This window comes from Bos mutus, chromosome 1, assembly GCF_027580195.1.
Source record: "Bos mutus isolate GX-2022 chromosome 1, NWIPB_WYAK_1.1, whole genome shotgun sequence".
In the NCBI taxonomy this organism is placed as follows: Eukaryota; Metazoa; Chordata; class Mammalia; order Artiodactyla; family Bovidae; genus Bos; species Bos mutus.
The window spans coordinates 109,366,701-109,376,935 of NC_091617.1; the positions used below are offsets into that span (position 1 = coordinate 109,366,701).

Genomic DNA, 10,235 nt, shown 5'->3' on the forward strand with positions numbered 1-10,235 from the left:
TGTCCGACTTGTTTTGCTTCTCCTGTAGCACCTAGTGTGCTCCGGACTCGTGCGTGATTAATGGATATTTGTGACTTTGAAGTTGTCTTTATAGTTAAGAATGAGGACAAGCCCCATTTAGGAAAAAACAAAACAAAACATTAGCTCCACTTAAACACAGAGAAACTTCTGTTAAGAGAGCCTGTGATTTGCTGCAGAACCCATGGGGAGTTGTGGTATTGGAATTAATAATAAAGGTCTGTTAATTCTCTGTCTTTGCCCCGGCCGCCTTCCAAGATGTAATGTGGAATCCTGCTGTTTCTGCTCCAGATAAATCAATGATAATCTCCAGCCCAGTGAGGGGCAATTCATGGGGACATACGCTCCTGTCCATGGCGCTGCTGAAATCAGATTTCTTGGAACCCATTTACGAGTGGCTTTGAATTTGCCAGACTGCTTGCTGAGCCTAAAATACTGCACACATGTGGCAACCTTGACTTGGCTGTTTCCATGAATCCTCTTTTCCCTCAAGCAGTGGCTGACGTTTCCAAGCCACAAGGCAGGGACCGGGCTTCATCTTTATCTTTCCACTAATAATTATTGTCTGGATCTGGCCCATTCTCTGTGCATGTAAACTTCCTGGCCTTGACTCTGCTCTGATGGGAGCAGAGGGGCTGGGGAGGCGGTCAGGGGCATGAGGCTCAGGTGTCTTCTAGGGGCTGATACCCTCTCTTCCCTTCTTGGTTCCTTCACTGGGGCTACTTCTGGGTAAGAGAACTTTTTCTTCCACCTTCTGTCCACTTATCCATCTATCTGTTACTTGTTTATTCATCCATTCATTTAAAATGCACAAACCAGTCTCTGCGGAAGGGAGGCTCTGTGGTAGCTGTGAGGGAACACAGAGGGGAGGGGAGGTTTGGACTTGGTCGCTGAAGAGCTGAATGTTGGCAGAGAAGAGAGACCTGACCTAAATTAGGCTACACCCCCAAAAGCTGACAGTGATCACCTCCACAGGGTACTTATGAGTGGTTTTTAGTCTCTTCTTTGTGGGTGTCTGTGTTTCCTTCAATGAGCATATATTAGTATTTGTGTAACCTGGCGTGCTACGATTCATGGGGTCTCAAAGAGTCAGACACGACTGAGCTACTGAACTGAACTGAACTGAACAAAAGTTATTCAAAAGGCGAATATAAGGTAAACAGGTTATAGGTGCACAGGGAGGTGCAGATGAAAACACTGGTGAGTAGAAAGGAGGAAAATGGTATTTCCAGCCCAAGTGGATTTGAAAAGGCGTTTGGAGAAGGTCACCACTGAGTTGGGCCTTGGAGCTGGAGGGAGACCTTGCAGTGGTCGTCCATGTGGTCAGCCTAGCACCTCCCCTCCCCTCCCCTCTCCTCTCCTCACCTCCCTTCTCCCCTCCCCTCTCCTCTCTCCTGAGCAGCTCCCCACTTCTGTGGTCTACAAGTAGCTCCCTCTTTCCTAGCCGACCTTGCCCTCCTCCCCATGGTACCATGTTGATCCTTAAGAAGGGCTCTCATCTGAAAGCTTGGGGTAGGGGGTTCATCTTGGGGGCAAATGGGAAAGCTAGAGACACAGATTCCAGAGGTGAGGGTTAGAGGCTGTGCCCTCTGCCCTCTTGGTCTATAGATTCCCTGAGTAAACCAAGGATAGGCAGCTGGTAGCCAGGCCTTGGACAATTCCAACCATATCACATATTGACAACCACACACTAGAAACATTTCGATCCCTCACCTCTATCCCTCACCCCACCACAGCTGCAACACCTTGTCTGCCCAGGAAGAGTATTCAGAGAGTATAGGCTGCCACCCAGCTCAGGCGTTTCTCCTTGGGGGGGTGGTCCGTGACCCCAAAACACATGCTCAGCCATTGGCCTGACTGTGAATCTCTGGCTGAAATGGGGGCTGTTTGGACACGTGGGTGGAGGCAGCAAGATCACGGGCTTGTTTCTGTTTCATCTCACTTGGTTACCTTAGCAACAGGAGACAGAGGAGGCAAAGCACCACCTACCGTGGCCTCATCCATTGATCCCTCGAGAGGCGCGTAGGGAGTAGAGTAAGCACTTGGAAGACAGGAGGTGGGGGTCCTGCCCAGTCTCTCCTGGCCCCTGGCTGGCTGTTCCTGATGAACTGTCTCCTCCCTGTGCTGCTCTGTCTAGAGCAGGTCCAGGGGTCTCTGGACAGCTCAAGGATGCCATAGAGAAGCATGGCCCTCGGGGGAGAAGGCTGTACTGTTTCTGTTCTTGATGGCTTTGGCAACTATTTGTCAACCAGTCTTCTGTGACTTAACTTATCCCTCGCCACATCTGACCAAACAGATGACTGAGCTCCAAGGAGGCCAGCATTTGACGGTGCCTGGATTAAAAGGATGGATATTTCTTTAGCTGGGGAAGGAGGTAAACCTGGTTTTGGTCCCCAAGTGTGAACTTGTAAAAGAAAAGAGATAAAGGTCAAAAATAATTATGAGGGACTTCCCTGGTGGTCCAGTGGTTAAGAATCCACCCACCAATGCAGGGGACATGGGTTTGATCCCTGGTCCGGGAAGATCACAAATGCCATGGAGCAACTAAGCCCATGCACCACAGTTACTAAGCCTGCACACCTGGAGTCCATGCACTGCAACGAAGACTAGCCCCGACTCGCTGCAACTAGAGAAAGCCTGTGCACAGCAGTGATGACCCACCGCCACCAAAATAATAAGTAAATAAGTAAAATTCTAAAAAATAATTATGAGTAGCTCAACTCTACAATATCTGTGACAACAAAAACAATAAAAATAATACCTCTGGCATGGTCTTTGAAGTTTTCAGAGAATTGTCCCATCCGTTCTTGTGTCATGTTCTCATAACCCTGGGGAGGCAGGCAGAGAAGACAGGGTAACTTCCATGCTGTAGTGGAGGACCCTGAGGCCCAGGGAGGCTGAAGACCCCAGGGTTTCTTGGATAATGGCTGAGCCAGACCGGGACCTCTGCCTCCTGGCCACAGGACCTCTTCCTTGGACACGATCCACGAGAGCTACTACACAGCAGAGGCATCCTACAACCCTGTCTGCTGTCATGATTCTAGATTTAACACATGTCAGACACTTTTCTGAAGAAGAAAGAAAACAAAGGTGCAGTCATCCAACAGACGACTTTATTGAGCATCTACTATGTGCCAAGCTCTGGGCTTGAACAAGATGTGGTTTGTACTCCCAAGCTGCTCCATCTATTAGACACTTGCTCTTGCTTAATTAAACCTCCCATGTTGGGACGAGATGGAATCACCCACCATGAGAGCCTCAAAGTAAAACCTGTCACTCTGCAACCATTTTGAATTCCAGCAGGCTTCAGCTGTAATAAGAAAAAGACATGTGTGTGCGCATGCTCAGTCACTTAGTTGTGCCCAATTCTTTGAGATCCTATGGACTGTAGCCCACCAGCTTCCTCTGTGCTTGGGATTCTCAGGCAAGAATACTGGAGTGGGTTTCCATTTCCTCCTCCAGGAGATCTTCCCAACACAGGGATGGAACTTGTGTCTCCTGAAATGGCACGCAGATTCTTTACCAGCCACCTGGGAAGCCCAAGAAAAGGTACACTTTCCCTAAAATTCCTGAGAGGAAAACCAGAAACAGGGAGAAAAAGAAAAGTCTTAAGCAGAGGTTTTAGCAGAGGATAGGGCCTGGGTTTCAGGGAGGTGAGAGAGGCCCTCTGGCTTGGGGAGGAAGCTCTTTCAGGAAACCAGTGGAGAGCAGCCCACTGGACCAAGTCTGAGGAGTTGACAGGACATCAGAGAAGCAGCCTTGAGAACAGGTGCAAAGGAATGTTGAAGGAACCTGAAGTCCTTTCTCTGAACACACACAGCCATTAAAGTCCTGTTGCCACAGATGGGGAGCTGGGGGCCACACCCCACCTATAGGAAAGCACCTTCTGACTTGATGTGTAGAATCTAAAAGGCAGAGGCCAAACGAGTTGACTCGGCTTGGCAATGGGAGACCCATCTCTGCAGCCTGAGGAAAACTGTTGAGCATTTTACCTGTTTCCCTACACTGGGGCCACCGGGCCTCATCCTGAGAACAGGAAAAGTGTTCAACAGCCCTTCAGACTCTCTGAAAGCAGCTCTTATTGCTGAGTGACATGGCAGTGCAGGGACATGTTTCCAAATGAAGAACCCACCACTCCAGGTCTAAACAGGGTTCCAATGATACACTCTTAGCCCACAGGAAACAACCTCTCACTGAGATTTCTGCTTTCCCCTGCAGAATTGGCAGCCCAACAATCATGTGGGTTAACCTCAGCAGACCTGAAGACACAAGGGAAAGGGGTTCAGAAAACCCCACGGCTGATGGAGCTGCTGATACAAGCAGGAACATCAGAGGGCAAAGCAGGGCCCACGTGGTGTTGGTTTTAATGTACAGTGATGTAACCCAGAAAACAGGGAAAGAAATGTCTTGCTTTGCTTTGTTTTGTTTTGATTATTAGGACCACCTCTCCATTAGCCCATTTTCAAAACAGCTAAGGAAATTTTCAAAACAGCTGTAGGAGCTGGACCACTGGTGCAAGTGACAAGTGGAGCTGAATTATCCTCATGTTACAATCATGGAAAATTAAACATGGAAAGTGGAAGAGGCCTCAGAGATCACTTAATTGACGGATGATTTTTCCACGAAGAATCTGAAGCTTTTTCCACGTCATCATAAAGATGATAAATGAGATTACCTGGCATCTATTGGTCTCTCACTCAGAACTTGACTTACAGCGCTTGTGTAAAAAGTTTGCACTAGTTTACTAGGGTGGCTGTAACAAGGCACCACCAACTGGGGCCTTGAACAACAGCAATTTGTCTCACAGTCCTGGGGGCTATGAGTTCGAGATGAAGGTGTTGGCAGAGTTGGTTCCTTCAGAGGGCCAGTGAGAGAAGCCAATCCATGCCCCTCTCCCCTAGCTTCCAGTGCTTTGCTGGCAATCTTGGGCTCTCCTTGGCTTGCAGAAGCTTCGCCCTGATCTCTGCCTTCATAGTCATGTGCATTCTCCCTGAGAACATGTCTGTCTCTGTCCAAACTGCTTTGCTTATTTTTTATTTTTATTATTATTATTTTTTAGCCATGCTGTGTGGCATTGTGGGATCTTAATTCCCCGACCAGGGATTGAACCCATGCCCCTTGCATTGAAGGTGAAGTCAACTACTGGATTGCCAGGGAAATCCCAAATAGCTTTTCTTTAAATAAAGACACCAGTCAGATTGGATTAGGGATCCACCTTAAATGACCTTCATTTAGCTAATTGTTATCTGCAATGACCCTATTTCCATATAAGATTATATTCAGAGGTATTGGAGTTAAAGTTTCAACATATGAATCTGGTGGGGGACATAATTCAGCCCACAGCACGACTCTACCTACATTGCAGCTGGTCTTCAGAGCAAGGCTGCGAGCTGGACATGATCTGTATTCTTCAGATGGGTCGGACCCTGAGAAGTAGGCAGCTCCGAGGGCACAGCCAGGTAGTCGGGAAGAGCATGGACTCTGGAGCCAGCCTGCCCCATTGGTAGACCAGTCGCACCTCCCACGAGGTAATGAACGTGGACATTATTTCACCAACCTGTGCCTCAGTGTCTTCATCTGAAGAAACAGGGAGAACATAACTTCAAAACCTTAAAAGCTCTAAAGACCAAAAATTATATTTATAACTCACTTGGCAGCAAAACCTGATCTGGAATAAACTCATCTGATAGAAAACCCTGTCTTGAGTTGACACAAGCTACTTTATTTACACACCATATACATCTCACTATAGATACTGGTGGCTCAGTCGGTAAAGAATCCGCCTACAATGCAGGAGACTGCCTGCAATCCAGGAGACACAGCCTCCATCACTGGGTCGGGAAGATCCCATTGAGAAGGAAATGGTAATCCATTCCAGTATTCTTGCCTGGAAAATCCCGTGGACAAAGGAGCCTGGTCTATGGGGGCTCCAGTCTAGAGGCCTACAGTCTATGGGGTCACAAAAGAGTAAGACACAGCTTAGCGACTAAACAGCAATAAGCATTAAGTACATATATTCTTTTTTTTAAAAAATAATGACTGTCTTTTTTAAATCACTCAGATGGTAACCAGAAGAGAAGCATTTGGCCTTTGAGTGCTGGCACGTCTGACATCGGAAAGCTGTGTGCGTAGCCTGAGTTACCGCTGATGCACCAGGGCTGGGACTCATGTCCTTAGGTCCTTAAGCTAGCTTTGTTCATACAGTAAGTTGAAGCACTGTCTACCTTCTGCGAGGATTATTCAGTGAAACCAGGTCTCCTGTTTGTACTGGTTTGGTGGGGTTGCCATAATAAAGTACCACAGACTGAGTAGCTTAAACAACAGAGATCTATTTTCCCACCATTCTGGAGGCCGGAAGTCTGAGATCAAGGTGTCTGCAGATTTTTTTCAGAGGCCCATCTCTGGCTTGCGGATGGCTGACAGCCTCCCCTGTCCTCACATGGTCTTACCTCTGTGCGTGCCTGGGTCTTAATCTCCTTTTCTTACCAGTCACATTGGATTAGGGCTCATTTAAAGACCTTATCTTCACTTAATTACCTCTTTTAAGTCTCTATCTCCAAATACATTCACATTTGAAGTGAGGTCTGGGGGGTTAGGACTTAAATACATGAATTTGGAGGGTGGATCACAATCCAGCCCTGCCACTGTTTTAAGACACTGGATGAATTACCTCTCACACTAGCTGTAACCCATCCACTTGCTGGCTCATTTCTGTCCTCAGTGTTTCTCCAAATGTGATCCAGGATCACCTGCAGCCCAATCACCTGGGTGCTTAATCAAAGTAAGGCTGCTCCCCAGACTGACTGAGAGTCTGGGGGAGGAGATTGCAGAGCACAGGTATGGTGCTTGCTTGTTTATTGCATTTATATAAAGGCTTAGATTAATTAAAGTGATTCAGGAAAATCCAAGTAGCCTGGTGGCTCCTGCCCCATCCCCACCCCCACCCCACTACAGTGTCCTTCTCCACCTCTGGCCCCTCCCCCTAAAAGAATGGGTGAAAGAGGAGGCCGAGAGAGAGGGGCCGCCCTGTGGGACATTGGAAGGGGGAGCACAGTGCAGGGCACTCTACTTTCCTGCTCAGAGCCTCCGGGCCCCCTTCAGTGCAGCCAGGCAAAGCTTTGCAAGGTAGGTGCCAGGAAGGCAGGCTGTACCCCCAGGCAGTGCCTAGGTGAGCCTGACCACGGGCTCCAGTCATTTCCCATGGGCAGCACCTCTGCCCCTCTCCCCAGCTCCCGGAGACCTTGACGCTCTCCTTTGCCCTCGGATTAACAGGACACCTGAGCCTTGAGTCATATTTAAGAGACAGCGATGGGGTATTTTCCAGAGCCACACGTTGAACCAAGGAGCAGCAGGTGAGGTGGTTCCTGCAGCTGCTGACTCTGTTCCAAAACATCCAGTGATGTCTCAGGGGTTAGGGGTGGGGTAACAGGGGGAGTCATGCTGGCTCCCTGCGAGCTGATGTCAGGGAGTGGGTTTACCATCCACACGAGCACAGCCCACGAACCACGGACCAACTGACATGAGCCTCTAGAGTGGGTGTCTGATGCAGGTGTGGGCATGCATGCACCCTGTCCCACGCTGGTGTCGGGGTGGCCACCAGAAAAACAACAGTGAGCCAGACTCCAGCTGGAAATGGTTTTTCCAGCACCACGAAAACCATCCAAGTGAATGGCGATAATCCATTCCTCACCTTTCTTTGCCAGTTCTGGCTTAGATTCCTCGTGTCTTAAAATACTTGCCTGACTGAAAATGAGGTGACTCACCTGGACTCAGATTGAACCGAACAGGCAGAAGGCACTTTCTTCTGAAGAACTGTCAGAAACCCGTTCAGCGTCGGAGATCTTTCCCATCTCATGTTGTTCCTGTCAAGCAGAAACGAGTTTCCTACTCTCTTCCTCAGGGTTGGAGTCGGTGTTGGAGTCGCCAAAGAAGGTAAAGTGGTTAGAATGTGTCAAACTTTGACACTTGTATTCAACAGAGTTTGAAGGAATCAGGCAGGTTCATCTGAGAATCTCTACCACTTCCTCTGCTCAGTGCAAGAGGGGCCCCATTTTCAAAAAGGCACTCTCACAAATGAAAGTTCATAGGTGGAAGCCATCACCTCCTTTTAGGGTCCTCTGGTAGCACCTCAGTCGCGTCAAGTTCTAACTGTTGGGACTCCATGAATCCCGCACGATTCACTATTTAAAAACTCTCTCCAAGCTGGTAATTTTGAAACGGCGATGTTTATACACTGAATTAATAAAAAGCAGGGTCAAGAGTTTTATTGTCCATTAAACTGCGTTTATTGGTCCTGTTAATTCCACCTGAATTCCACAGGCTGTAAAGTGTGGTTTATTGGAAGTCAGACCTGGATTCAAACAATAGGTTCGCCACTTGTTAGCTGTGCGACTTTGGCCGAGTTACTTTACTTCTCTCAACGATTATTTCCTCAGCTGCCAAGGTGGAACTGATACGATAGTCCACCTAACACGGTAGGGTACGTGAACAGAGATCACAAATGTGAAAGTTGCCAGCACAAAGTCTGACCCATAGGGATGTGTTTCTTTCTGTGACGCTTCCTTTTCCTCCTGCAATTTGAAATGAGCATCATCCCTGGCTTGCTGCTGCTGCTGCTGCTAAGTCGCTTCAGTGTCCAACTCTGTGTGACCCCACAGATGGCAGCCCACCAGGGTCCCCCGTCCCTGGGATTCTCCAGGCAAGAACACTGGAGTGGGTTGCCATTTCCTTCTCCAATGCATGAATGTGAAAAGTGAAAGGGAAGTCGCTCAGTCGTGTCCGACTCTTCGCGACCCCATGGACTGCATGCAGCCTACCAGGCTCCTCCGTCCATGGCTTACTAATGTCCTAATATTGACACATTTCAGTATGTGGCTTTCCTTTTGGAATATCATAGATAATCGTCCAGCAGGATTAAGAAATGAGCAGGATACAGAGCCTGAGACCAGCAGCCGCTGAAATAAGGAGAGGTGGTTTAGATGCTCAGACAGAACATTTGCTCATTTCATCAGGAGCAAAGTGCCCATGGTCACTTGCAGAGAGGCAGGAGTGAGTTGCAGTTTCCTCTCAGAAAGTCTGTAAAAATTCTCTGTGAAGTGTGACAAACCAGAGGGCAGCTCCAGGCAATGCCCCCGGAGCCCAGCCCTCCCCACACGTGGCCTCCATCCTACACCCACCCGCTACCGTCCACCCCGGTCTAGCCCAGCTCCAGTTTCCACTGATTTCTCTAGCTCTTCCTGTCAGAACCTCAGGTTTTAGCATTTGCTTGGTTTTCCCCTCCTTATTTCATCACTTTGATCTCAGCTTCACACCAAAGAAAAGATGAGTTTGATCCCCACTGCACCCTGTATTAATTGGGTCATTATAGATAAATTACTTAGCCTCTTTGAAACTCAGTCTTCTCACCTGTAAATGGGGATCCTATATTGTTAGGTTGTTGTAAAGACTATGAATAAATGCATATCAAAGTATTTTGTAAAGTGCTGAAAAAAAAAAAAGAATTCAAATCCCTCTTAGCATAAATACCTCCCCGGCACATAGTAGGTGCTCAAAGATGCACGTTAGGTTACTTTGTGATTGCAAATCTTTGCCCTGGGAATGCCGTGCAACTCTCGACACACCAGGGGTCCTGAACAGTCTTCCAAAGGGCCCATAGGCACCCAGGCGGTTTCTGGGGTGAATCTGACATTTGCTGTGCTTTAGCCATGTCCAGGCTCTGGCCTGTGGATGATTCAAGGGATCCCCAAGAGGTAGGTTTTACCCAAGATGCCCTCACCATGTAGGGCAAATGAAGTCACATTAAAACTAATAATCTAGATATTAGTTGGTTATCACCAACTCTTACATAGAACTTACTCCCAGCAAAGCACCCTGCACTCTATACTTTGGGGGAGACCCTGAGGTGAGATGTCCTACCCTTTCTCACCAACAGGTCGGTGGCTGGGAGCCAGGCCCACCCCTTTCCCTGCTCTGCCTTTTTGCTCTGGCAAGCCTGTACTGTGGAGAAGATGACTTTCTCCCCATTATGCTCCTTTCCAGGGTTCCTATGACCATGGGCCTGTATTACTACCTCTGTAGGCAATCTATTTGCTTTTAGAGATGGCTTTGCCTAGGAATCAGACTTGGCTCCAACAGGGGATAGGGCCCAGAATAGATCAGCCACTGTGAGCACAACGTACTGAAATCTACTCCATTCTTGGACCTGGATGCTCTGCCCT

The 10,235-nt window shown here is 48.3% G+C and overlaps 1 long non-coding RNA gene across 1 annotated transcript; it reads right to left on the minus strand.

Annotated features, from left to right (window-relative positions):
- Positions 1–3,185: 3,185 nt before the first annotated feature.
- On the minus strand, positions 3,186–8,577 carry LOC138990706 (uncharacterized). Its single transcript, XR_011466795.1, has 3 exons — positions 7,782–8,577; positions 5,377–5,595; positions 3,186–3,587 (listed from the first exon to the last, which is right to left on the minus strand). It is a non-coding gene; the product is annotated as an uncharacterized lncRNA (long non-coding RNA).
- Positions 8,578–10,235: the final 1,658 nt, after the last annotated feature.